General features: G+C 46.7%; 1 protein-coding gene across 12 annotated transcripts in view; it reads left to right on the forward strand.

Moving 5' to 3' along the window:
• The window catches only part of NCOR2 (nuclear receptor corepressor 2), a 227,114-nt gene that overhangs the window by 30,288 nt on the left and 171,223 nt on the right, over window positions 1-25,603 (forward strand). Inside the window, exon 1 of one of the 12 annotated variants that reach the window (XM_088064917.1) lies at window positions 12,178-12,249. The exons of 10 other annotated variants lie outside the window; for them this stretch is intronic. The gene's annotated coding sequence lies outside the window, so the exon portion shown is untranslated. Of the gene's footprint in view, window positions 1-12,177; window positions 12,250-22,451; window positions 22,468-25,603 lie in introns of those variants that run through there. One more of the 12 variants, XM_088064918.1, reaches the window with a different exon arrangement.

Here is a 25,603-nt window from a genome sequence, read left to right on the forward strand (position 1 = left end):
AGGTTTTCAGGAAAGTCTCTTTCCTTTTAAATGGAAAAAAGATAAGGCAAGACACTTGAGTCCTTTGTGGGTAGAGCCTATAATCCTCCACATGAGGGAAGTTCTGTTTGAGGCTTTGTCTAGCATTTCAGTGGTACAGTATGTTGCTGACTATTCTCAGCCTGCTTTGCATAGGTAATTAATTTGTCCCCTGCAGTCATTTCTCTGTAGTGATAATGCGGTAAATGCCAAACTTAGGTGGTTATGTGTGAGTACATGTAAAAGAACTAGTCATGCTGTAAATGACTGAGATGATGAGAAGGGTGTGTAGAAAATACCCTGCATTGAGCATTAGCAACAGACTGCACTGTTTTCACCAGGTAATGCAAATAGTTCAGGCTTTGAACAATTCATAGTCTGAGCCCTGATAACAGTGAGTACAAAGAGTGCAGGGCACACCTGGAATATCTTTTTTTATGGGTGTTTTCCATTTAGCCCTTGCACTGGCAAAGTTTTTTTTTTATTTTTTTTAACAGATAGAGAAATTGAGGTTTGGAGACCTTAAGTGACATGTTCCAGGAAGATGTTATCAGAGCTGAGATTAGCCGTGGGGTGTTTTTGTGGCTTTCCATCTTGTGCTGCTGAACATCCGTGCAGAGAGAGCGTAGGTTAGACACCCCGAGACACTGCCAGCATGGCAGAGTGCACAAAGCCAGCTTTGCCTTTTTCCTTCGAGGGGCACAAGGGGCTGGTTGCCAGCAAAGAGAGCATTAAAGAGGAGGCCCTGTATGCAAAGAGCACTGTATATAATTGGGCTGAGCTGTGTGTCAGCTGTTTCCTGCTGTGTGGCATTTGATCTGCAGCAGAGATCGAGTCCTGGTGACGTTGTCCATTGAAGCTTGTGCTGTTGCTGTTTCAAGGGAAGCCTGTATTACTTATTCATGTGGTTTTCAGAAGTTGTCCCGCAAGAATGTGTTTGAGGGTCATCTTGTTTTTGTTTTTCCTTCTTCAAATGCTTTCCATCTATTAGACATCCTCTTTGTCAGTCATTTCTTCAGAAGCAAACATTTCTGGCATTCTTGGTAGTTTCTGTTTAAAGGAAAAAAAGCTGAAAATCAGCAAAGGCTTCCGTTGTGCGTGCATTTATTTCTTCGCGTGCGGGGTCTTTCAATGCTCAATTCTGAACGGTTGAATTATTAAACTTGAAAAGCATCTGCTCTTTAGAAAGCATTCACGTGTCTTGTAAACATGATGGATAAGGCAGAGCCTAATGCAATTGACAGAGCTTTGTTCATGTTTGGAATATGGGTTTATGTGAACTGTTATTTTAAAGCTGTGGGGTTTATGATTTGCTGCTGGGGTAGCTGGTGACTGATCTTGCGAAGGCAGCTCCCTTCTTCTGCAGGATTGAGAATGCTGTGTGGAGCTGGGTTTTCCTGGACCAACACGGTGGCAGCCCAGGGATGGCTCATAAGTGGAGGTGAAAGGCTGGTCCAGGCTCATTTCATTTTGAAAAGTCAAAGCTCCCCAGCCCCAGGGATGTTTGCACAGGTGCTTTTATTTTGGATGTCACTCTCATCCCCAAAGAAACAGCAGCCACCCATCATGACCTCCAGGGATGCTTTGGGGATTGATGGATTTGCACTGAGCCATTCCCAGCTCCAGGGCTGGCTTTCCTGTACGCTTTTCCCTCTGTGCCTCTGGAGCTCATTTTTTAAACTTCAGGATGTTCAGAATTACCAGTTCTGTCAGCAGCTGCCTGGACAGCACAGGAGGCCTCTGCAGTCCTACCTACAGTGCCTGAACCTCTGCTCCAAGGGACTTTTTCCCCTTTCTCCTACCCCAGCGTGAATAAGTACCAGTGCAGAACTGATGGTGGTTGGGAGGCTAAACTGGACTTGAAAACTTTCCCACATAAAACGCACTGGCAGTGCCAGCAGAGATGAGGGCGAGAGGAGACGGCTCTGCTGTGCCAAAGCACTCTTTCATCTCTTTTCAGCTCTCCCCGTGAGGGGTCCTGGCTCACAGCACATAGATGCCTTGTGCAGATGTCTTGGCTGGAAAAGAAGTGGCCCCTTTTCCCTCCCAAGCAGAGCAGAGAGATATAAGAAAGCTATTGATCTGCCTGTAGCCAAAGTGAGCTGAGCCAGGCTCTGCAGTGCTTTATTGGGCTGGGTTAAGGCTTTGTTACTTACTGGAATTAAAACAAAACAACAACAACAACAAAAAAGAAGAAAATAAATAAAAGCTGAAAGGTGGTGAGGGTTTTCTTTGTGGGTAAACAGATGCTGGGTGTTGTTTACCTGCTGGTTATTTCCCAAGCAAATGAGAGGAAGGAGCAGACACTGAACAAAGGCTGTGCTGTCTCATCCTGCTCTGGGGGGAAGCAGACAGCCATGGGATCTGCCAGGCTCAGCCATGGGATCTGCCAGGCTCAGCCATGGGATCTGCCAGGCTCAGCTCTGGGCAGGCTGGCAGTGGGCAGCCAGAGCTGTCTCATGGCACAGGATGGCACAGGGTGGCAGGAGTCCAGTTGTTAACGGGCAGGTACTTCTGCTGCTGGGAATCACAGTGGCCTTATTAGCAGTGGTGAGAAAGATGCCAAGGAGAGACTGGGATGGGAAGCTGAACTCCATTGTGGCCCATCCTGTCGGTCACTTGCCCCTCTGTGATGCACAGGAGATCTGCCTGGCCAGGATTCACAGCTCTATTTCACTTCTGCTGGAGAAAAAACAGCAAGCGGTCTCTGGGGTTCTTAATCCAGTCTTTTTCCTGAGCACTAAATTCAGCCTTGAAGACTTTCCCCTCTGGTGAGCAAGTATTTTTGAGGAAAACGGATTTTGGAAACAGTGTAATTTATTTCCTTGGTACTCTGCTGGAAAAGTCATCAGTCTTGGCTTTGCGTTCCCTTCGCTGCAGTTGAGAAACGATGCTTTGGTGGCACACTGCTGGCACTGCCTGCCTCAGCCTGGGCAGCTTGCTTAGCACAGGGAGCCATGGCTGTGGTGGTGCCAGCACGGATGAAGAGCGCTCTGGATCACGTTCAGTGTGGGGAGGTTGGCCAGCTCTGCAAATAGGAGGAATTGGGATTGACACTCTGTGTCTGAATGTGTTAAAATTTCACTGTAATTGTAATTCAATCTTACTTGTGCGGTGGGGTGTCAGCTTCAGATCCTGCCCGGTTCTTTGGTCTTGAGGCAGGCCTGATGCTCTGCTTGGTGCACATGGTGCAGCTGGTTTTGCTTTACTCAGTGGAGCAAGAGGTTGGCCAGGAGCAGTGCCTACTGCTTGTCTGAACGGCCCTGCCAAGCTCACATTGTCTTGTTCCATTTTGAGGAAATAGGGTTGATTTGTGGTACCATGTGAACATTCCCTGCTTGCTGCCTGTGCAGTAGTCGGTGTCACCTCCTCCTCCTCGCTTTGCTCACGTGCAATGGAAGAAATGCTCCTTAGACTTGGGAGGGTAAAGGGGCTTTTCTGGGTGCTTTCAGTTGCTAGAGAGCCCTAGTGATCTTTAATCCTAAGGTGCAAATTGCCATTACAGCATTTTCCAGGGGAAAAGCAGGAAATGGAGCTATAAATGAGCCTGGCTGGGCTCCTGGCTGAGTGTTTTGAATCAGGTTGTGCACTCCCTTTTGGCTACAGGCCAGGCTTTCAAAGGCAGCTTGGCAGAGCTGTGATTCATGCTCAGGTACCCCCTAACCCTCGCCTGCTGATGTTCTGATAAGCAAGTGTGTGCATGCTGTGTTGGGGCTGATCACATGCACACTCAGTCCTGCCTGCCAGTGCTGTGCTTTGAAGGCTGGAAGAGTGTGCTGGCATCATGCAGTTCACCCACAGATTTTGAGAATCTAACCTTGTAATTTTAGCAGCTGGCTCAGCACTGTCTCTGAGCAGATAGGCTGGTTAAAACAAATAAATAAATATACAGGCCTGTGTCCTGTGCCTGTCAATATTGGAATAATTTTAAATGGTTTGTTTTCTCCTGGTCACTGACCTATAGTTTATTCCATTATCGACTGCTGGGTTACTGGCTCTTTGTATTCTGTGGTTAAGTGAACTGTAAGGCTGAAATCACTTGGCTGCAGTGGTGTTGCTGGGCAGGAACTCGGCTCTGGCTGACTCAGACTGGGGTGAAAGTGTACCCTCTGGCAACTCAAATACTCATTTATCTCCACCTCCCCCCCAATAAACGGGTTAAACAACATAGTGGAGTATTGATCCAGCTTTCATCTGGCGGCCCTAGGCTGTAGCAGTTACCTTTGTGCCACATTCCTGCTGCTTTCCCAACAATGCCGTACATTTTCTGCAGGGCTCCCGCCCTCCCCTTGGTGACCTTCTCCTGCTTTGGCTGTGATGGGCTTTGCTGAGGACGCCTCCACTGCTGTGAAACACCAGTGTGGGCAGAGCTTGGCAGCCTCTCTTGGTAAAGGCGTGCTCAGTTGGTGTGATGCTGTGAACACTGGAAAGTGGAGTTTTGTGGTTTGGTAATGTGCTTTTGTTCCTCAGGCTCTGCTTTAGGAATTGCTGACCTTAGGTAGGGTCTTAGAATGACCACACAGTTCTTTCAGGGTGTTGCAGATAGACTGAGGGCTGCTTGAAGACTGTGCAGCTCCAGTCTCTGTTGGTGCCACGGTGGGTGTTCCGTGGTTGCTGCCACATTGTCCTGGTCTTAGGGCAGTCACAGACCTTGGTTAAAACTGATGAAGACTCCTGGAGTGCCCAGTATTGCTGCTCTTAGCAAGGCAATTCCTTCTGAGAAATGCCTGAAGCTTCTGACTGTTGCTGCTATCCAGGCTGGGGATTTGAGCACAGCCCAGTGTGAGCCCCTGGATTCTCTCGGCTGTGCTGCCTGCAGGCTCTGCAAACGTGGGTGCAGGCTGTGCTGGCACCCAGTCACCCATCACCCCTTTCCATGGCCACAGCCTGGGGCAGGTTCCACAGGCCTGAGGAGCTCCAACTCCATGCTGAGCTGCACGTGTTTATTTGCAGAGGAGCAGGGTGCTTCACTCTCTTTCCCTGGTAGTGGGAACATTCGCTCCGAGCCTGCACGTTCTGCCTGGGACTGCCTCAGGCTCTCTGGGTTTTTTGGCTGCTGTAGAAAAGTAGCTTTAGTACACAAATACTCAGCAATGCTGTTCTGTATGATCTGTTCATATTTCAGGTCTTACGAGGACTTGATCTTTGTTAGTGACTGCTTTGCGTGTCTTGCTTGTGGGCTGTGGGGGTGTTAAAAAGGCCTGTTTGTGTGCTGCTCAGCTTCCCACCATGCATCCATCATCTTCAAAAGAAGCAATGGAGAAAGATGGCTTATAATTTTTTTTTTTTTTTTTTAGCCATTGGAATTTGGCATCAAAATAAACAGGTGTTCTGGCATGGGAGCAGAGGAGTGTTTGTCTCTGAGCTCCTGGCTCTTGTCACGTGAGGATCTTCAGGGAGTCTCTGTCAAAGAGCTGACTTTAGTAATGATGTGATTTTTTTTTTAAGGGATTGATGAATAACTGGGTTCCTGGTGTCTGCGGCAGGGTAGGCTGGTGCAGGAGGAAAATGTTTTTGGAGTGCAGCCCAAAAATCACCTTGGGTAGAATTAAACTCTCAAAGTAAATAACGTCACTGCAACCTCTGGCCTTATGAGGCAAATACTTGGGACTGTGAGTCCCAGCATTATGTGCTGTGGTCAAACGAGGTCATGTCTGCTGTTTCTGGTAGCCAATGCTGGGAGTAACCCTTGAATCTCTGAGGAACCCAAGTCTGGAAAGTTTTAGAGACTTGATTTTGGCACTTTGGCCCACGAGATGAAACGTGCATCAACGTTTTGTGCGCAGTTTTCCCCACAGTCTGTTGTCTCACCTTTGGGGTTTGACTTCTGAGTCTGCCCACGTTGGTTGCTTGGTGTGGAGAAATCCATAGGGATGATTGAAAAAGCTTTCAATCAAACACACACCTGCCAGGGGTGTGTGCAGAAGAGAGGCTGGGCCTCGGAAAGGCGAAGACAGCAAACCTCTGATCAGTGTTAACTTTGTTCCTTGGCTTCCAGGCAGTGCCAGTTTCAAGATAAGGCAAACACTGCAGTGACCTTATCCAGGGACCTCACTGACGTCAGCGTGTGCCTGTCCATTAACCTCGCTGGACTTTGGGTCAGGTTTCTTTGAAGGCTGGACGTTGAAATCCAAGAGTGAAAGGCTAGCTGGGGTCACCCCAGTCTTTGCTGGGGTAACTGGAGCAAAGGCAAGGGGCAGGCGGTGTGAGTGGGACTGTTGGGAGGGTCAGCCCACATGTGGTTGAAGGTAGAGGGCTTTCCCATGGCCCTCTGTCTTGAGTTCTTAGGCCAAACATCTCTTACAGACCTGCTGCTGGACCTCTCCACACGCACCTCCCTTCAGATGTTTATTTGTGTGTCCTTGGGGCACTTTGAAAATCTCTGGAGATGCCTGAAAGGATTGAGGCACCCAAGTGTCTGTGCACAGGATCATCTTGGTTTTATTTTGTCCTTAAAAAAACCCAGGCTCTGAGCAGATGGAAACATTAGCATGAGCACTGTGTGGCTTTGTGTTTTAATGCTGTCTCCCAGAGCAGCGAGAGAGATGCATTACAAAGTTCTTGCTTTAAAAGGGCCTCAAAAAGCAGCAGCCAGGCTGGGGCAGGCTTGGAGGGGACTTTTTGGGTCTTTGTGTTGTGGAGTTCTGTGTGTCTCAGGGATTACCTGTGAAACTCGTGACTCCTGTGTCAGAGAAAAGTCCAGGGGCAAGCCTAGGTTGGTGAGTTGGAAGTGAACGACATTAGCTGGGCAGGAAATGTTCCTGCTTGGCTTTAGAGCTCTACATAGCAAACAAAGGAACAGAAACAACAAACACTGGGTTTATTTAGGAGAAGTGTGGCTTTGCTTTTTATTGTTATCCACGGGAGAACAGCAACTTTACCATAGTGTGATTTTCTTCCGAATCACAGCATCTCTGCCTTCAGGCACACTGGTGGATGTCTGCTCGTCCTACTGTGTTCATCATGTTGATACCTGAAGTGTTTTGGTACCTTTCTGGTTCTTCTGCTGCTCCTTTCTCCCCCATGCATGTGCTGCTTGCTCAAGGCATTTTGGCACCAAGGAGAAGGCAGAAGTAGCATTTAAAACATAAAGGATTCCAGATCTGAGCATGTCTTGGGACATTGCCTAATCCATGCAGTTGTTCACATTATGGTGTGGCCACATGGTTTGTGTGGATAAATAGCCCAGATAAAGCTGATTGTTTTTGTAGGTTAGTTTCCTCTCTCCTTTTTTTTTAAAACTGTAAATTGAAATCCACACTCTGGGAGCCTGCAACTGTATACCTGTTAGCTGCATTCCCTGCTGCAGTGTCAACTTGATGGCTGAAGCTTCACATTCTTAAATGTCAGCAATTAGGTGTTAGAAGTTCTCCTCTTCCTGCTGGAGGAGGTTGGAGGAGGCCCCTGAGAACTGTTTGCTGTAGGAAATGAGAATTGCCAGGATCCTCTGTTTCAATGGAGTCCATGTGATCCCTTCCCCTTGTGAAAGCTGGAATAATGCTGGTATTGCCACTTCAGCCCTGGCCAGATAGCAAAGTCTGCTCCTTCTGATGTAATATTTCACCTCTGCCACCATTCTCAACAAGGACAGGCCAGCAGAGATGGCTTTGGGATTGTCTCCTTCCCCACTGATGGGAACTGTCTTGCTTACACTTCCCCTAATGCTGTGCAAATCATTTTGCAACTTTATTTTCACAAGGAGCAAGCAAATGGTCTGTGCTGCACTGGCATGCTAATGAAACCAAATATTAGATTGTCTTGGTGAGAGGTTTCATTTTGAACATCTTGAAGACAAGATCAGAGGGGGGTTGTTAGCTAGACAGTCTCATTTTTATGGGAGGTAACTGGAAAACTCATCACTTCTGATGCTGGTTCTTCTTGAAGGCTTTGTAGTGACTGAGTATTACTGCTGTAATGACAGTAATTATGTCATGACATGACAGAATTGCTGATCTTTGTAGAGATGATTTTAGTCCTTTTGTTTACCAGGTGACCTCAGGAAAAAAAAACACCACTACCACTGGGTCTGTATCTTTTCCATTGATGTAGCAGATTGCAATGTTCCAGGTGAGGGTTGGTCTGGTCATAACAGCACTCTTTGAAAACTTCTGATGCTTCATACGGGGCTTGTGCATTGATTGGAGCAAATTACATTGAACTCCTTGAGCTCTTAAATTACTTTTGGGTCTGGAGTTGATTTGGAGAGTGAAAAATGGATGTCACAAGTATCTTGAGGACAGTGCCTGAGGTAATGACAGTCATTCCAGGCTGTGCAGGCACTGTGGTGAGCAGCACCTCCCTGCTAGCAGGGCTGTTGCACAAGGAATGGATGGCTGTCCTGGGGTGTTCCTGGCTTTGTGCTGCTCTCCAGTTTTTTATTCACATTTTTTTTTTAAATGCCCGGTCAGAATTCTCAGAGCAGTTTGATTTAAAGAAGAACTGTTGAGCTGAAGGAATTAAAAAAAAAAAACCCAATCCAAGCACAACAGCCTAATTTGAGGCTGGTGTCTGTACCATGTCACACTCTCTTACTCCTGTCAGTCAGAGATCTTTATAAATGTGTATGAATTTTCTGAGACAGACCTTGCACTTGAAGGCTGAGGTATCTTCCTTCCTACGTACTTCAGGCTGTTTCAGGAATCTGCTTGAGGTGCTGTTGCCTCTTTTCCATTTCCCAGCCATGCTGCTGCATCCCTTCTGATCAGGCAGGGAATTGAGGCTTTGGACTCAGTCCTTCGAGGAGACTCCTGAAGTTGCCTGGGAAAATTCTGCTGTGTCTGAGCAGCAGGCGAGGGCAGGCAGAGCTGCCAGACGAGGAGGGATGTGACTGTGTGAAGCATTGGGAAGGAGGATGCACACACTGACCAGTGAGGCTTTGGGGAGCCAGATCCTCCGCTCCTGCCTCTGATTTGGTGTGAAAGGTTTGGCTCCAGGCTGCTGACCTCCCCAGCCCAGCAGTGTGGCACGAGGCTTGCGTGAGACCTTTCTTGATTCCTGGCCTGACCTGGTGTGTCATGTTCTGGAGACGATGGTTTTAGAAAGATGCTTTTGGGTGCTGAGTGAAGTGCTCTGATATATATTCCCCCAAGCTCCATGGAGTATTATTTTTCTGTACTTCTTAGGTGAAAAAGAAGAATCTGGCAACTGTGTAGGAGGCTGTTGCTTTGACTGGTGTACACAAGCATTAAAAATGATAAATCTGGGGGTTTTACCTGTGATTTTTTTGTCTATTTTTTTTTTTTTAACTCTTTGAGCTCTTCTGGACTTTGCACAGAGGTAGAAAAATAAAACATAAGACATGCCTTTGTCCCAGGAGAAATGCTGAGTGTCAGGGGAGTGTGGGCTTAGGGCTGCAGCATTCCCAGTTGTGGCTTGGGGCTACAGCATCCCCAAATGTGTCCTCTCATGCATTTCCCACCGCACGGGGCCCGAAGCAGTTCTCTGAAACAGTAGTAATGTAAATTGAATGAGCAGTCCAGTTAAATAAGTAATGAAGTTAGCAGGGTGCCTAATTAAATTAAATTCAAAATTATGTATGGATGATGCCTTTTTAATAATTGCTGTAGGTTTGTCATTGAGGAACTCCACACTGCCCTCTTGGCTGAAGCTTCCCCTTTGCCAGGTGAGCGTTGGTACCACAGAGGGATGTGTTTTACACTTCAGTTTGCTTTGACTCCTCCCTGCTGCTCTTGTCACCATTGCAGTGTTGCTGTTTTCTGTTTTGCTGAGATGTGTGGAGGGAGTTTGGGTGATCAGTCTCTGCTGCTTATATGATGTTTTTTTACATTCCTACAGAGGGTTTCTGATTTACTTCTAGACCAGCCTTAGTGCTGTTTGCTTGGTCCGTGTGCCCCACTGATGTCCTTGTTGGGACTGTCCCCTGCCCTTCCCATCCCTGTGGTGGCTGGCAAGTTGCTCCTGTTTCCAGGAAGCAGGATGGCACATCGGCTAACTCTGGGCACAATGATTTAACCCTCGTCTTTATATGAAAATAATGTCTTAATTTCCATCCTTCTGGGCTTCTTACAAACAGCAGCTTTGAAGGTCTGTGTCAGTTTGGAACATTAAGCTGAGGCAGAAGGACAGTTTGGAAGTGAGGGAAAGCTGCTAAAATTAAAGATGCTTGAGAAGATGCAGCCATCCCAGCCACCAAAGGGAATTCTCCTCTCTCCAGACAGCATGGTGAGGGCAGTCTCTCCCTGTCCTGGGCACGGTCAGGCACTCAGTGCATTTTGAAGATGGGTTGTCAAGGCAGAGCTGGCCCTGGCTGGCAATTACTGACCTTTGAGGTAATGTGTCCTTAATAGAAGGATGTGAGTACATCAGAGGAAGAATTGTCATTGTCATTATCATCTTTTCACCTCCTTTTGAGAAGGGCATGTCTATTAAAGAGCTTCTGCTGCAGCTGGCTGGCAGTGACTCCTGACTTTTCTGAAGATGAGAATAGATGTGGGGAGGAGGGAGAGCCCAAATGACCAGAGCTCCATTGCTGCTTTTTGAATTTTCCCCCTGCCCTGCTGTTCATTTAGCACCAGGGTTTATGTGCTGGGTCCCAGATGGTGTCCTCAGTGTGGTAGCCAAGCTTGCCTGATGCAGGGGCTGTGCTCCTGGGCACTCAGGGCTGGCAGTGTGTTTTGGGCAGGGAGACTGTTCGGCACGAAGCAATAAATGCTCTGCAGAGAGACTCCTGGGACAGCAGCTACAGGTGATGAATGACAGAAGATTTTTGTCACGTTCTGGGCAGTCTGATTCTTCCTTGTTGATGGTTTCCCTGGGAAAACCTCCAGGTGATGAACAGGAGGATTGTGCAACCACTTTTTCTCCAGGAATGGCAAGTGCTGCTTCATCAGAGAATCGGGAGGTCTTTTGCAAACCTTTAATTAGTCCTTGATTGGCCTTGGCACCTCCATGCCCAGCGCCCCTGTGACAGAGCAGCAATAGTGGAGACCCTTGTAACCCCCTCCTCTCCCACGTGGGAGTGTGGAAGTATCTTGGCTAGAGTCCTTATGAAGCCAGAGAAGTTTAATAAACCACAGGGTGTAGTGACGGATATAACGAAGTGATTTGCATGGGTGCAGTGACCTGAGCAGGGCTCTGCACATTTCATGCACAGTTGCGTTAAAGGGATGCTGATCATTTTCAGCATGACCTGCTAATTATCAGAGCAGATGAAAGCCTTTTTTTTTTTCCTCTTTAAATCCTTATCCCCCTACATGCTTTCTTCTTCTCCCTGCTCCTTCCCCACGCCCTTATCTAAGCTAATCAACATGACACAAACAGCCAAAAAAGCAGTATTCTTACAGCAGCTATTAACTAGAAAGGAGACAGCGGGCGTCTGGAGCCCCTCGGGAGGGACTTGCCTGGTATAACCCATTGCTTTTAACAGCCAGAGTGAGAGCTGCAGAGTCAGAACAGAAAAGCTTTAAGCTTCTTTCTTTTGAGGTCCTAATACGCAGTGACCTGTATGTTATGATGTAGATTTTTAACAAGACCCAAATGTGGAATTTTAGTGGTGATGAGGGGTTCCCCAGATACCTAATACATCCCTGATTAAATATAAATTAGTATCAATAGCTGTATTTATTTTTGGGTAAGTTTTCAAAAGTTTGAGACACATGGCTGTGTCCTTCAGGGAGAGTCTTTCCATCCCAAATGTCTGTTTATTGTTGATAAAGCATCCCTCAGCAGCAGAACACACAGCTAGGGGAGGGTTACGTTCATCTGGTGAAGCAGTTTCTGTGATTGCATCAAGCTGGACACAAGTTTGTTTTCTCCCATATTTCAAGCATTTGTTTTATCTAGAGCTGTGGGAGGGATTTTCCATTGTCCTCTGCTCAGTGCTAGATGAATACTTAAAAGTTGTGCTTGTGGTGATAACGGAGTAGGCTGAGACAGAGGCCAGACGTGTCTTAGGAGTTTCAGCTGCGGTGGTACGCTGGAGGGAGGCTGAGCAAACGGACACAATGTTTAAATAGTGTGTCCTGAATTGCTTTAATTTGGTTCTTATTTTGTAAGTCGTTGGCTGGGTTTTCTGTCCTTTCAGAAATCAGCAGCTTCTTATGAAATATGGAGCTGTTTAAAAACAGACAGCAGCTGCTCCATCCTTGCGTCAGCACGGACTCGGCAGAAGGAAGGGGAATGGTAGACGGTTGTTTAGCTGTGATATTCTTCCCTTCATTGCTGTTGTCATATTGTGTTAACAGAAGGTCTGATCAAATATACACCAGGAAAGTAAGACTTAATGTTTCTTTGTTCTCCTGGAATGGTGTTGGGAGGGGAGTGGGGGAATGTTTGAATGAGACTTTTATTTATGTGGTTCAGATAGCTCAGCATTGCCTGTGTCGGTAGATACGTTGTTCTGCTCTTATTTCTTAGGCTGCTTGCTATATTTTTAGCTGGGTAAAGTCTTTACTTTGTTTGTACAAAACCTCTGCTATGTGGTATGGAAACTTTTTGGGGGGGTGGTGGTGTAAGTATTTAATGGGGAGAGTATGATCTATTCACACCGACTTCCTAACTTGTTTTAAACTCTTCTCTTAAAAAAAAAAAAGAAATCTCAGCCAGATTCTTTAAAAAATAAAATGAAAAATGAGGAACATTGTTGCACAAGAACTGGAAAGAACCCAAATAGTTTGCTTACTGTTAAAATTGCGACATGACTGGAAACATTTGGTAAAGAAAAATTAATTGCGTGGTGTATTTGTGGTTTCCTGTTGAATCTCAATTTCTAGAGGAGGTTGAAAATCCCATGGATGTATCCTCAGATTACTAGATAGCATTATACCTTGTGTGCATGATGAAAGACCTTCAGTAAAGCGTGCCAGATATCCATGGCTTGCTAAAAAAAGTCTCTCCCATCTGGAACATGACTGTTTTCTCCTTTTTAGTAGGATGATTTGAGCAGAGATAAACATGCAGTGAAATTTAGCCTGGCCCAATCTTACTCCACCACCAGAATGGATTTCCTTGCAGTCTGGGAGTCACTTGAAGGATGCTCAGATAGACCTTTTAATGAGCTTCGAGGCCACGGGCAAGGACAGTTGGTAAGGGAGGAGGGGAGGGCCAAGCAGTTGTCATTTAGCAGAGGATGGGCTTGAACGTGGTTGAAGATCGGCTCTGGGTCATCTCACATCACTCCAGGGTAATGATCCTGTGCATGCTGAGCTGCAGAGTCAGAGCCTGGGGGAATCAGAGGGGAGAACTACCAGGACTGTTTGGAGTCCCTCTTCAGCCCTTTGAGAGGCTCCACCATGGCCAGTCACAAAGCCACTTCCGTGTGGAGCTGGAGCTCCTTCTGTAGAGTTGTGACCACGGTCACACGTAGGAGGGGCTGGATGGACAAGTAGGGTGATGAATGCTGGGGCAGATGGATGTAGAACGTGGTGGTATCCTCTGTCTGGAGGCTTGGGGAGTGTCTGAGAGCTGCTGGGTGAAACCCTGGGCTGGAGACATCTGGCCAGGGGTCAGATCGAACTCACACTGGCCCACAGCCCCTGCTCTGCCTCCTCGTTTGAGCACACAGAAGATGTTTGTGTTCACAGAAGTATAACTCGTGATGACACAGGGCTTAAGGTTGTGAAATCTTTGAGGCTCTTCTGGGTTATTCCTGTGGGAAGGGAAGAGTTATCCCTCAGATAATTTCCATGGGGAAATAGTTAATCTCATAAACACCAGAGGTTGTTTTCTAAAGCGAAGGCAGGGCTGTGGGGGAGCGTGGTTAACCATGTAAAGTGAAGACAGGCTAAAACTCATAAAGGAAAAATGTATGTAGGAGTTTATAGATGTATATGAGTGTATTAGAACTTCAATTTGAGATCACTGACTGAGATTAAAATGAGCTGCTGTGGAGCTAAACCGCTTACAGAGAGCTGAGAGCAGCTTTTTGAGATGGATGGTGGCCCCACAACTTGATGACTGAGAACATGCACAGTTATTTAAAGTCTGCTTCTTTCAAGTGTTGGGTTTTATTGTGTAGTTTGAAATAATGAAAAACTTATTTTAGGATTAATGCTCTTCCAACTTCCTGAAAATTCCCATCTAGTTTTGAATGTCTGTGTTCACTCTTGGGCTGTTGGGAGTTAAATTTTTCTCTTGACTCAATTGGTGGTAAGAGTCTTCATTTATCGTTTCCCAGTTTAGCTCCCGTATTAAAATTATAACAAGGCTGGGATTTATTTTTGTCTTGTGTACATTTATCTCCTGTGTATCCTTGTGTCTATTATTAGAGTCCTGCTCCTTTGCTAAATGGATTGGCCGAGTTCTTGGGGACAAAATATTGAAGCATATGACTAGTCTGCAATAGCCCTCAGCCACTCGGCCCTGCAGTATTCATAGTGCCTGGGTTTACGCAGTGCTTGTCACAGCTGATTTTAAATGCTGAGGATGCAGTGGGCAGAGCCAGCAGATAGGAGATCTTAAATGGCATATCACTTTGGAAGTGAAAGGAGGGAGGAGGTGGATGTGGAAGGGAAGCTCCAGCTGAGAATAAACAGATAACAGTGGTGTGTGTTTGTGTTGCATGGCCTGGGTACAGCCCCTTGTTTGTTTTTTTATTTGGTTCTTTTTTTTTTTTTTTTTTTTCCTTGACGGGATATTTCTGTTTCAGATTGAAAGTCAGGAAATGTCAAATCCCCTGGAAGAAGACTGGTGTGGTGGTTGGATGGCTATAAGCTTACCCTTTCCTGAGTTAAAAAACAATCTTTATATAGGTTCCAGCCACATTTCAGAGCCCCCTTGACTTCTGCCAGTCGGTGGCTGAACACTTGTCCTCCAGTTTTTGCCTGACTTCTTGGCTTGCACAAGAGTGATTGGTGTTTCTCCTGCTCTTCCTCCTGGTTCCACATCCAGTCTGAGCTAGCCAGTTTTTTTGGTCTTTCAGGGATTTACTCTAACTTAGCTGTTGAGTATCTTCACCATGTTCTTGCTTTGCTTTCAGGATCTGTTTGTCCATGCAGCCTCTGACATGTCTGCAACTCTCTCCCAAGTGTTAGGAAGATCCTCAGGGCTCTGCACACTGCTTTCTTACACCTTTCAGAGGTCAAGTCTTTAATGCCTTTAAATTATTATTTTTTTTTTTTATTGCCTAGGCAGTGTCTTTGGCAAGGACATGGTCCAGAACTCACAGAAACAGAGAAGACTGTTCTTGGAGTAAAGCACAGCTTGGAATCAGAGTCTTGATTTGGTTTTTATTCCCTTCCACTTTGTTTTGCTAAAAGATGTGATGAGCTACTTTCCTACTCTGATTTGTTGGATATTTTTTTTTTTGTTTCTCTGCTGTCTACAGGATATACTCTGCTACTGGACTTCTTGATCCAGTTGGAGAGGCATTGCCTAGTAATGCCAGCTTTTGCACAGATCTCAAATGAGTCGTCTTTTTCCACCTCCTCCCTTCTTTATGTTCCTCATCCAACATCCTTTGGTTCCTACGTACGTGCCCCATGCTTCCTTTGTTTTGCATGTGTTAACAGAACTTTTTTGACGTTGGAGCCTGTTCTGAAGGATGTGGCTTGGCCCTTGCAAAGCATTTTCTCTGCTACGGGCTCCTCTGGTAGAGGCAGGTGTGCCCAGTGTGCAGTTGTCCCTGGCATGGGTGTGTATTTTTGGGAGGCTCTGGCTTCTGGAGCAGGGGGATGGTTTGGCCCTGGCCATGCAGCTGTGGGTGTAGGAGACTTGGAGCTGCAGGGTAGGATCAGCACACAGGACTGAGTTGCCTGAAGAATTTTTTACTGTGGCCACAGAATTGCTTGGCAGGTGGAGGAGGAGAGTTGATCAAACAAACCTGCTTCCACCAATTGTCCAGCTTTTGTATTTCTTTGGGGGATTTTTTTTCCTTTTTTTTTTTTTTTTTTAAATTTCATGCACTTTAAAGCATGCATGATTGAACAGTTTAATTAACTGTGGGAACTGCTGGGGAGAACTTATTGGGATTTTCTGCAAACCTCGCTGCCCTTTTCATGTTTTCTGGCACAGCAGAGTTGCTAGGAGCCAGCAGGCAGGAGTGCCCAAGAATGTGGCCCAGGTAAGATGTTATCACCTGAGCAGAGATCAAAGTGCCTGTGCTCTTGACTCTGGTGTGTAGGCTGGCTGTTGGCTGGTGGGAACCAGTCCCTGATCTGGTACCCCTACCTGGGCAGGCTGCTCGTGGAGCCAAGGTGCACCTTGGGCACACTGCCAATCTCTGGGTCATCTACTGTTCCACCTGACACCTCAGACTATTTCAGAGGCTGTGAAACTGGTAACTTAACACTGTTAAGGTTACAGGAGCTTTCTGGAAACCAGAGGTTTGTCATGGCCTGCCAGCATGTTTGCAGAGGTTGCTAATGGGTGATATTTCAGCTTGTAATCCTGCTCTCCCTGCAGTGAATGGGTGGATAGAGGTTCCCCATGACTTTGCAGAGGCTGGAATTCAGTCCAAGTTCTTCTCCTGGTCCTGTCAGGAAAGTCATCATGTCTGGATCCCTTGGCAGGGCTGAACATGTGCTTTCCAGGCCAGGGGAACCACCTGAGGGGTGGGACAGGAGCTGTAAGTGGCTGCAAGTGACTCCTTCTCCAGAGAGAGCAGGAGAAGTGAAGACCCACCTTGGAATAACAGAGGTTACAACAACAAGGTTCTGGCTTGTGCTTCAGCTTTATTAGCAGTGATCAAAATTGATTTTCTAATGTATTTTTCTTGTGCTCCCAGTGATTTTCTGTGGTCAAATCCGCCTTCTTGTTTTGTCCCTGTGCATGAATGGACTGTATTTAGAGCTGGCTTCCAAGCTGCAGAGTCTGCTTCATCCTGACACCCAGCACTGAACACGCCCTGGCCGTGCAGTCTGTCCAGAGGCTGTCCATGATCGAGCACACACTTAGTCTGGAATTGTTAAAGGTCAAGGATATTATTGCAGAAGGTTCATTTAAAAAAAACCTGAACTTACATTCTGTAAGAAGTGCTGGTGGTTATTTCCTTTCAATCCTTAGATTTGGGGAAAAAATATTAAATAATGTCTTAAAGCTGAATAAAGATGTTGGTATTGAATATTCTAATGTCTTGCAGATGCTGTGGGGTTGTGGGGTTTTATTTTAAATTTAACAATGGGAGTTGGAGTGGCTCCAGCACCGTAAAGAATAGTCTGTTTAATTAAGGGTTTAAGTTGGAAGAGTGTGTGTAGTGTGATGCCATTTTAAAGTTTCAGCAGGGTTTTGTAGTTGTTATCCCTCATCTTGCATCCAAGTATTTATTTGGGGTCATGGTGGGGCTGGGTGTTCCTTACCCAGAGAACAGAGGTTGTTCTGTGTAAGAGTAGTAAGGTTTCTCCAGATGTTTTTAGCCCTGACTTTACTATTTTCTCCTTCTTGTGACTCCTGATGCCCACCTTAAGGTGCTGTCTTTGCAGGCACTGTGCACATGGTATGTTACACACAGGAGGAAATACCAGCCTTGGTTTTCCCTAACAGTTTGGGGTTTTTCTTCAGGCTGGGAGAGGCTGTTTTGTTGTCCTGTTCATAGGGTTATGTCATCTTGGTAATAGCAATTCAGGATGGAGGTTTTGAGGGAAGGGGCAGGAGTCTGGGATCAAATGCAGCCTGCTCAGGAAGGTATCCTGAGACAGTCTGAGGTTTCACTGGAATAGTGGAGCGTGAGATAGAGCTGTGTCTGTGGCATTCAGCAGAGCAGGGCTAAGTCCCATCCCCATGGAAGTTCTTAGGGTTCTCTGTGGCTTGTTCACCTGTAACTTACTGGGGTGAAACCCACAAAATTTGCCATTAAAAAGAGACTAAATTATAATTCTCACCTGGAAAACACAACACATGTGATCCTGAGTCCTCGTTAGAAAAAAACACCATTAAGAGATTCAAGGTTGTCACCTCTTAACTTCAACCCATTCTGAGCTCATGGGATTCAGGTAAATGCTCCATGACAGGTCTGGTTTTCTTTTCTCCCCCCTTGTGTGTGGCTCTGCTTGGCTCTGTGGTAGCACAACGTGTATTTAATTATCAGCAGCAACAGCTGCTGCTCTTGGCCATCTTGCACACTTTGGTGTAGGAACCAGCATCTGCCAGGGGTGTGCTGCATCCTGGTTTGTGCTAAGATGATTGCTTCACCTTTTTTTTTTTTTGGTTTTTTTTTTTTTTTTTTTTTAACTGTGGGAATTAAGCTCTTCTGTGGCATTAGGAATTGTAGCCTTGTATCAAAGGCTGAGCAGCTGTGAGTCTGACATGTAGCAAGGAACCTTTATGGTTTGCATTTAGTCTCTCCTGGTATGTTTATTCCCATAAAATAATTAATTGAACCACAGCTCCAAGCACTGTTATCACCTCTACACATTAGAAAATCATAATCATGCTCTGCAACTTAATGAGATTTAAAAAGAAATGTTCTTTTTTTTGTTTGCCTTCTGGTTTTGAGTGTTAAAGACTCCCAGGGGTCATGCATTCAAGCCTTTCCTGGAGATCACGGGGGCAGTGGGCTGCTGTGTGCAGAGAGCTGGCCATGGAGAGCCACCAGTGCAGAGCAGGAGCCTTTGGGTTTCCCAGTGTTCTTGCCAGAAATGGAGCTGGATTGTGAACACTGGCAACACTGTTGTGAGAAGTGAGCATTGAGAATGGAGTTAACTGTGTTTTTTCTGGTGGCCTTGGCTCTGCTGTTTTTCAGTTTTCCCTTTAATTTCTATTGTTTTCTTTCCTTATTTGCTAACTTGAAAAATTCAACAAATTGCAGAGGATCTCCCAGCCCTTGGGGTGAGTTTTCCTCAGGGCTGCAGTGAGCCAGCACATGGCAGTGGCACTCACTGAACTCATGTTCAGAGGTGTAAATGCAACTGGGACCTGCTGGCCTGCAGGTGCTCAGGGTCTGTGGCAGGATGTGGAGATGGTGGGGTCATCCTGGACAGATTGTGTGTGTGTAATCAGGGTAAATATTAACTTCACATGATCTTGGGAGCTGCTGTGCGTGTGTGTTAGCTGCTCATTTCAGTAGGATTTGGTTGAAACACAATTATAAGGCTCCTTAACTCCATCAGTCTTCCTATACCACTGACATGAATGATGGCTCGAGTGTCTTTTCCTCTTCTGTTTGAGTTTTGCTGCTGTTTCTCAGTCTTGCTGGGATGTGTTACTGCTTTTAACTCATTCAGCTTCAGAAGAAGCCCCAGCTGCATGGGCAGGTTGTCCTACACTGCCACAGGGGCACAGGGCATCTCGAGTGCAGCTGGCTCTCCAGGACATCCCTGCAATGCTATTCCAAAAGGATGTGTGAATTCTCCCAACATTTGATGAGAGAGGATTTGTAAAGCATCTCACTTCCCTGCAGCTCAGCGTATCACACCCCACGAGCCTGCTCACAGCTTGCCCTGGAGGGCAGTGACAGAACCACATACACAAAGTGTTATTTTGTGGTCTGGTTTCTCTCAGGCCAGGTGAGCTGGAGGAGAACCTCGCACGCAGCTCTCCAGAGCCAAGGAGCAGAGCAAATGTACCTGCTGAGTAACAGACTGAAAGAAACCTGGGAAAGCCCAGATGGGGTTGTGGCACTTCTTGCAGATGCTGTGTCTGTGACAAATCAACAAATCCGGTAGATGGGAAACTGTTCCTGCGAGCCGTCCCTGGGAAGAGGAGCATCCCCTGCTCCACGGACCAGTGACCCCGGACCGCTCATCTGGGCAATGCCTGCCGGTGGTGCAGGAAGGAAATGGTTAAAGGAGGAGAGGTTGTCAAGTTGGGTTAGCCATCAGATAGCTAATATTTTAGAGGTTTTTCAGAGCTAAGCTATAAAAAGGCCGTAGCAGTATTTCAACTCGCCCATTGTCTGCTGGAAGCCAGCCAGCGTTGCCATGCCGACGAGGAATTATTACTTGCTGCCAGAGCTGGAGGAAAAGCTCATACTTTTGGCTTCAAAACAGGAGGGGTGGACTTATGTAATCCACTGTGTTTATAGGCTGAGACTGGCAGGAGCATTGAGAAATAATTACAGGCTTTCCATTTCATTTCCAGATTGGTTTTAAGGCTGTGTGGCCTCGCTTTATTTATTTATTTTGAAGTTAAGAGGGTGGCTGCTAAAGATGCAGGAGGTGATGTGGGGATGCTGCTAGGTAAGTACCCCTCACTTCCCTCCCCCGGCTGGCTGGGCGGCTTTTGTTTTGGTGCTGTTTTGTGTGGAGAACTAAACTAGGCCACAGCAGAAAGAAGTTGCTTTGAAAAACTGGGACTTGGCCGGGCGACACAGAAACAGCGTTTAATGCTGGAGGCTGAGCACACGCTCCTGTGCTTGCCCGGCTGCTTGCTGGTGGAGGTGAAGTGCGAGGTTTTGTGAGCCCCTGCTACTTTCTGAGGTGATTTTATCCCTCCAGCCCTCCTTGGTGGGGAGAATGTAATTTTAGGAAGAGGGTAGCAACAAGGAAAAAAAGAGAGAAAAAGTTTGGAAATAATTTTTCTTCCCTCCGGACGTCTTGGTCTCACGCGTTGCTCCGTCGGCTGGAGACGGGATTTGTCAAGTGGGATCAAAGCAGTTCTGCTGATGTTTCATGCTTTTGAGAGGTGAATTGCAAAGTTTAGCCTGTAATTAATGTGGGTTTGTTCATCCTGGGAGCAGTCAGCAGATGATGCTGTAATTTGGGTTTGCCTGAAAAGCAGCGCTCGGTGTGTTTTGACTTTGGTCAGGCCAGGGGGAGTTTGCAGCTGCTGTTCTGGTGCTGGCTGAATTATCGCTGGCGAACTCTCCTGCAGAACTTTGAGAATGGGTGGTTTTGCTGGTTCTGAGGGTCGTGGTCCTGTAATCCCGGGGAAGACACTTCTGCTGTGGTGGGGATTCCAGGAGAGATGGTGAGATGGGGCTTTAGCTGGGCTGGGAAGTGGCAGCAGGGAGAGGGATTCTGCGGGTGGGACGGGAGGGCTGTGCTGGGGTGGTCAGAGCTGGGGTGAGCTGTGCTGCTCCTCATCATGTTTAATTCTCCTCCAGTAAATGAGAATATTGCAACTGTGACCTTTTAAATCTCTTTAACATTGGGTGTAAAGCTTCAAAGAGTGAATGAAGCCTGAGTTTGGAGGGGATGAAGAAGAATGCTTTGATACGCTGCAGAGGTTAGAAAGGTGTATAGAAGATGCAGTGTGCTGTGACTTTTTAAAGTTTTCTTTCATTGCTTCTACTAAGGAGTTTCCCTCTCAGTCCATGCCAATCAGCCTTCTTGCCTTTGCTGTGTGGTGTGTACAGATGGAATATCCCTGCTGCTGTGCCAGCCTGCTCTTGAGAGTGGACTCCAGCACTTGTGACTCGGGGATCCTGCACTTCTTAGGGACAGCTGCAGCCCCATATGAGCGTATTTGAGCCCTGTCTTGAAACACAGGGGTGCCTCAGTGGAACTGATGTACACAACAGCTTGTTGAATGCACACTGCAGAAATAAACTGCTTTTTCCACAGTTTCCCACAGTTACAGGCAAAAACTTGTGAGAGTGGTGACAGTGGGGAAATGTCCCTTGAAACAGCAGGTTTGCCTGGTGTTATCAGAGCCGCATGGGTGTGTAACACAAAATAATTCAATCATTTAATGATCCATAATACTGCTCTAACTCCTACCACAGATGCTGTTGGAATCAATGCAAGTTGGATTTGTTACTGCAGGGGTTTTTGGGTTTTTTTTTTTTCCTTTCTCTGGGATTCATGCCAAGATGAACTGTATGTTCTGTTCGTAAGAGCTATGAGTAATGTATGTGTGAATCTATAACATAAGTAATATGAGTATATAAAATGTGTGAGTGTGCAGGATCTGTGTATCCTGTGTCTGCAGAGCACCGCACACATGCTCCGTGTGCGTTCTGAAATGGGGTGTGATACATGTCTGGACAAAATTAATGACATGCCTTGGAGTTACTGCTCGCTGCAGAGCCCTGTCTGATGGCCTTATCACAGAGAGCCGAGCTGAAATCCCAGTCACAGCTATGGTTTGGTTGCTTAATTGCCCTTTTGGAGGAGTTACAAATTAGAGAGAGCTGGAAGTCCCTCCCTGTGCCTTAACGGAGACCGGAGGGACGTTTGCACCGTAGCTTGATGTGTTCTGTGGGGTTGGTGGATCCATGAGGTGTCTGGGGGTGCCTGGGGATTTGTTTCTTGGAGCAGGGGGTACAGGGAGTGCTGGGGGTCCCACTCTCCATCACCCCAGGTGGGTGCTGCTGCAGGAGCTGCTGTACGAGTGATGCGCTCCAAGGCAGGCCTGCTGCTTTCAGTAGGATTTTTTTATTTTTTCAGATGAATAAAATGGGCTTTCACTCATAAATTATTTTTCTTATGTGAAAAATGAGAAGGTGGCAAGTAGCCAATTTCCCCGCCTCCCTCTTCCCAGCTCGGATGAGGTCATTGCCTCTTAAAGTTTATACCACGCACTGTGAGACATGGCTGGAGGAGCAAGAAGGCAACAAATGACTCTGCCGGAGCGGGTGGGAATGATGACCGCCCATCCCTGAAATGTTAGTCAGCCGTAAGTGATACCTGGGCAGATAGAGTGGGGAGGGTCCTGGTACAGATCCCTGAGAAAACCTCATAGGATCAGATCCATGTGGGAGGGGAGTGTCCTGTTCACTTCCCAGTCCCTGCTGTGCTCCAGGTACGAGGCCCAGCAGGATCTGGGGTGCTCTGGATGCAGCTCCATGGGGTGCTCATGCTGTTAGGTGGGCTGCCAGGTGGAGGGAGACTGGGCATGTGCTTCGGTGCTGGGATCAGCAGCAGTCCTGGCATTCCTTGTCTGAGCTTGCTCTTGCGTCCATTTACTTTTCCTCGGGAATTTCCTCAGCGCTGTTTTTGCAAAGGGGTTGCGAAAGTTCACGACCCAATGGAGGATCTCTCTGAGACCTTTGTGTCTGTGGCTGCCTGGAGAAACTGTTTTTCTTTTCCCTTGAACTCCATGCTGAGCTGTGTGTGGATTCCTGAGCTATTGTTTTCTTGTCTGTCCCCCCCCCCCCCCCCCCCCCATCCCATGGTGGAAGTGATAAGGAAACGGGACTGCCCAGACCATGAGGTGGTCCCTGGGGCTTTATTCCCACTGCAGCCCAGGAGGGTGGACTTGGAGAGCTGTACCCTCCTCCCCACAGCTTCCATTGGGGTACCTGGGGACAGTGGCCTGCATTGTCTGTGTTTTTCAGGTGCACATTGGCCTGAAATCACTATTTCATAGGTGTCATAATTGATTATTGAAATGGCAGAGCTTATTTACTGGCCAGTACCTTTGCTGTGGCTCTGATTTTGGCTGGAGTTGGCTGTACGTTCCGGGGTGCTCAGGGAGAGGACTCTTGATGGGTCTCTTATTGTTTCACAGCCCTGTCATTGCTCTGTGGAGATGTGATGGGCTGAAGAAGTACAGATGGAAGTTGGTGAGGGAGGGGTTCTACATGTCACTTTTAGGCACAAACTTAATAAAACCCAACCTGTATTAAAATTGCTCTTCCATCGCAGCTTGGCTATTCCCTGGAGATCATTGAAGCATCCTGTTACTTCCAGCTGCTCTTGTGCTGCTGCACCCCAGGGATACTTTCTTCTTGTTCACCAATTCTTTGTCTTTTCACTTCTCCTTAGCAGCCTCGTGGATTTTTTTGTTCCCTGTCGACACAATACAATCACTCCTTGTTAGCCTATCTTGCTCTTCCTCTTTCAAGGAAGGGAAGGAGCAGGGGAACCAGATCTGATAATTCCAGTGAGTAGAACTGTTCCCCTGAGCCCTTTATAAAGAAATAAAAAGACTCTCCTTCTCTCTGCTTCTCTTTGAGTACAAGCACTTTACCCTCTTGGATTCCCTGCAGGCTCCTCATACTGCTAAAATTGAAACATCAAGATGTCTGAGGCAGCAGGAATTACCATCAGTGTTTTGACACCTGGAGGTACAATTTCTATTAGCTTTTATATAAAAACAACACCAGTTTTGCCAACAGAGTTCTTGTTAAATAATGCATGAAGACCCCAGTCCTGACAGTAGGTATTTTTCTTTCACTTTCCTGGACTCTTGGATAATGGCTTAATTTTTGTGACCATTGGGGAAAACGATACACACTCTGACACGTGGAAATAGGTATGTGGACACACACGTGCTTAACTCCCAGGCAGAGAGTCAATTATCCCATTTGCTAATTAATGTGGGGAGATAGAGGAAAGCAATTTGAGATTGGTCTTTTTGAGCAGGCTTGGATCATAGCTGTATATTTTTGGAAGCAGCAGAACACAGTCCTCCTGAGAGCTTTGATGGCAAATGAGTCTGTTTGTGTGTGATCTGGGAGGGTCTCCGTGCTCCCAGACGGGGATGAGCACAAGGGTCACCAGAAACAAAAATGGGAAATTCATGGTTTAGCCTGGATGATGCTTGGCATGGAGCATATGCTCTGTGCTCACTTTTGGGGGAAATGAAGTGAAACAGAAGGGCACAGCATGTGGATGTGACTGCTAATAGTGAGAATCAAAGTACAGTTTTGACATTTCTAACCTAATAAGTGGTGCTGCATGCGAGAGCCTGCTTATTTTCCTTTTTCACCACAAGATGCTTTGACAGAGAAGTAAAGTCCCATTTTGACGTTTCTGTCATTTTAACTAAAGAGAGAGATTACAGTAAATTGGATTAAGTGAAAATCTTCTTCAGATGTTTGTGGTTTGGGCTGATTTACGGATAGATGTCATTTGAACGTCATTCTGCATTTTTTAAGCATCTGCTTGATGGTTGCTTTAATGCTGTTTCTGCAAATAGTCCATGCAGAGGAGGGGAAGGCTGAGCAAGCAGCAGAGCTAATGCTGGTGTGTGGCATGGGGACAGCAAAACACTGTCCTTCTCACGCTCCTGGGCTCACACTGCCAGATTCTGTAATGGGTGCTTGCTTCTCATTTGAGTTCCTGTTATTAAACTTCGTTATCTTCTGCTGAAAGTCATTTAAATAGGCTTTTAAAAGTATTTTTCCCACCCTGGAGAGAGATGGTTCAGCGCAGGCATTCCTTATTGTGCTCTTGGCAAATCTGGGGTTGCCTGTTGCCCTGAGACCGGTGGTGACGTTCTTCTGGTTCTGCTCTTGCAGAGTCCTTCGCTCACCGTGCCTGTGACTTTTCCAAAATATTCTCCTAAGCATGTGCTGGCTCGCTGACACGAGCAAGGGCACGTGAAAATACTTTGTCCGTGCACAGATATTTCCAAAAGATAGTGTTGAAAGTTCTTCCATTAAACTTACAGCCTGAGACTTCTAAAATTTATACGTCCTTCGTGGCTTCCTCCACCTAAGCTATTTAGAAGCTGCTGGTGCCATTTGGAAAGCTGCATAATCTCTTGTGGGTGATGATGTAATCAGCACTGTAATCAAATCTGCCGGTGATGTCATTGCTGGAATAGTCCAGTGTTCCCTGGTGCAGTGATTAGTGGGATGAGATTGAAGTGTCAGTGCAGTTGGTGATGGAAAGTGGGATGTACCCACCCTGGGAGGTGTAGGGCAATTGCTGGCCAGCACTGATCCTGGAGCTGCCTCTGCTCCTCACCGAGCGTGGGGCTGGGAGTGAGACTGTAAAAGTCACCTTAATTCTCTCAAAGGGATGTCTTAGATTTTTTAATTTTATTTTTATTGTCCTGGGGCAGGAGGGCACTGCCCAGATGT

Source organism: Pseudopodoces humilis, chromosome 20, assembly GCF_049639895.1.
Source record: "Pseudopodoces humilis isolate 2021_Gansu_Grassland_sample_001 chromosome 20, ASM4963989v1, whole genome shotgun sequence".
Taxonomy (NCBI): Eukaryota; Metazoa; Chordata; class Aves; order Passeriformes; family Paridae; genus Pseudopodoces; species Pseudopodoces humilis.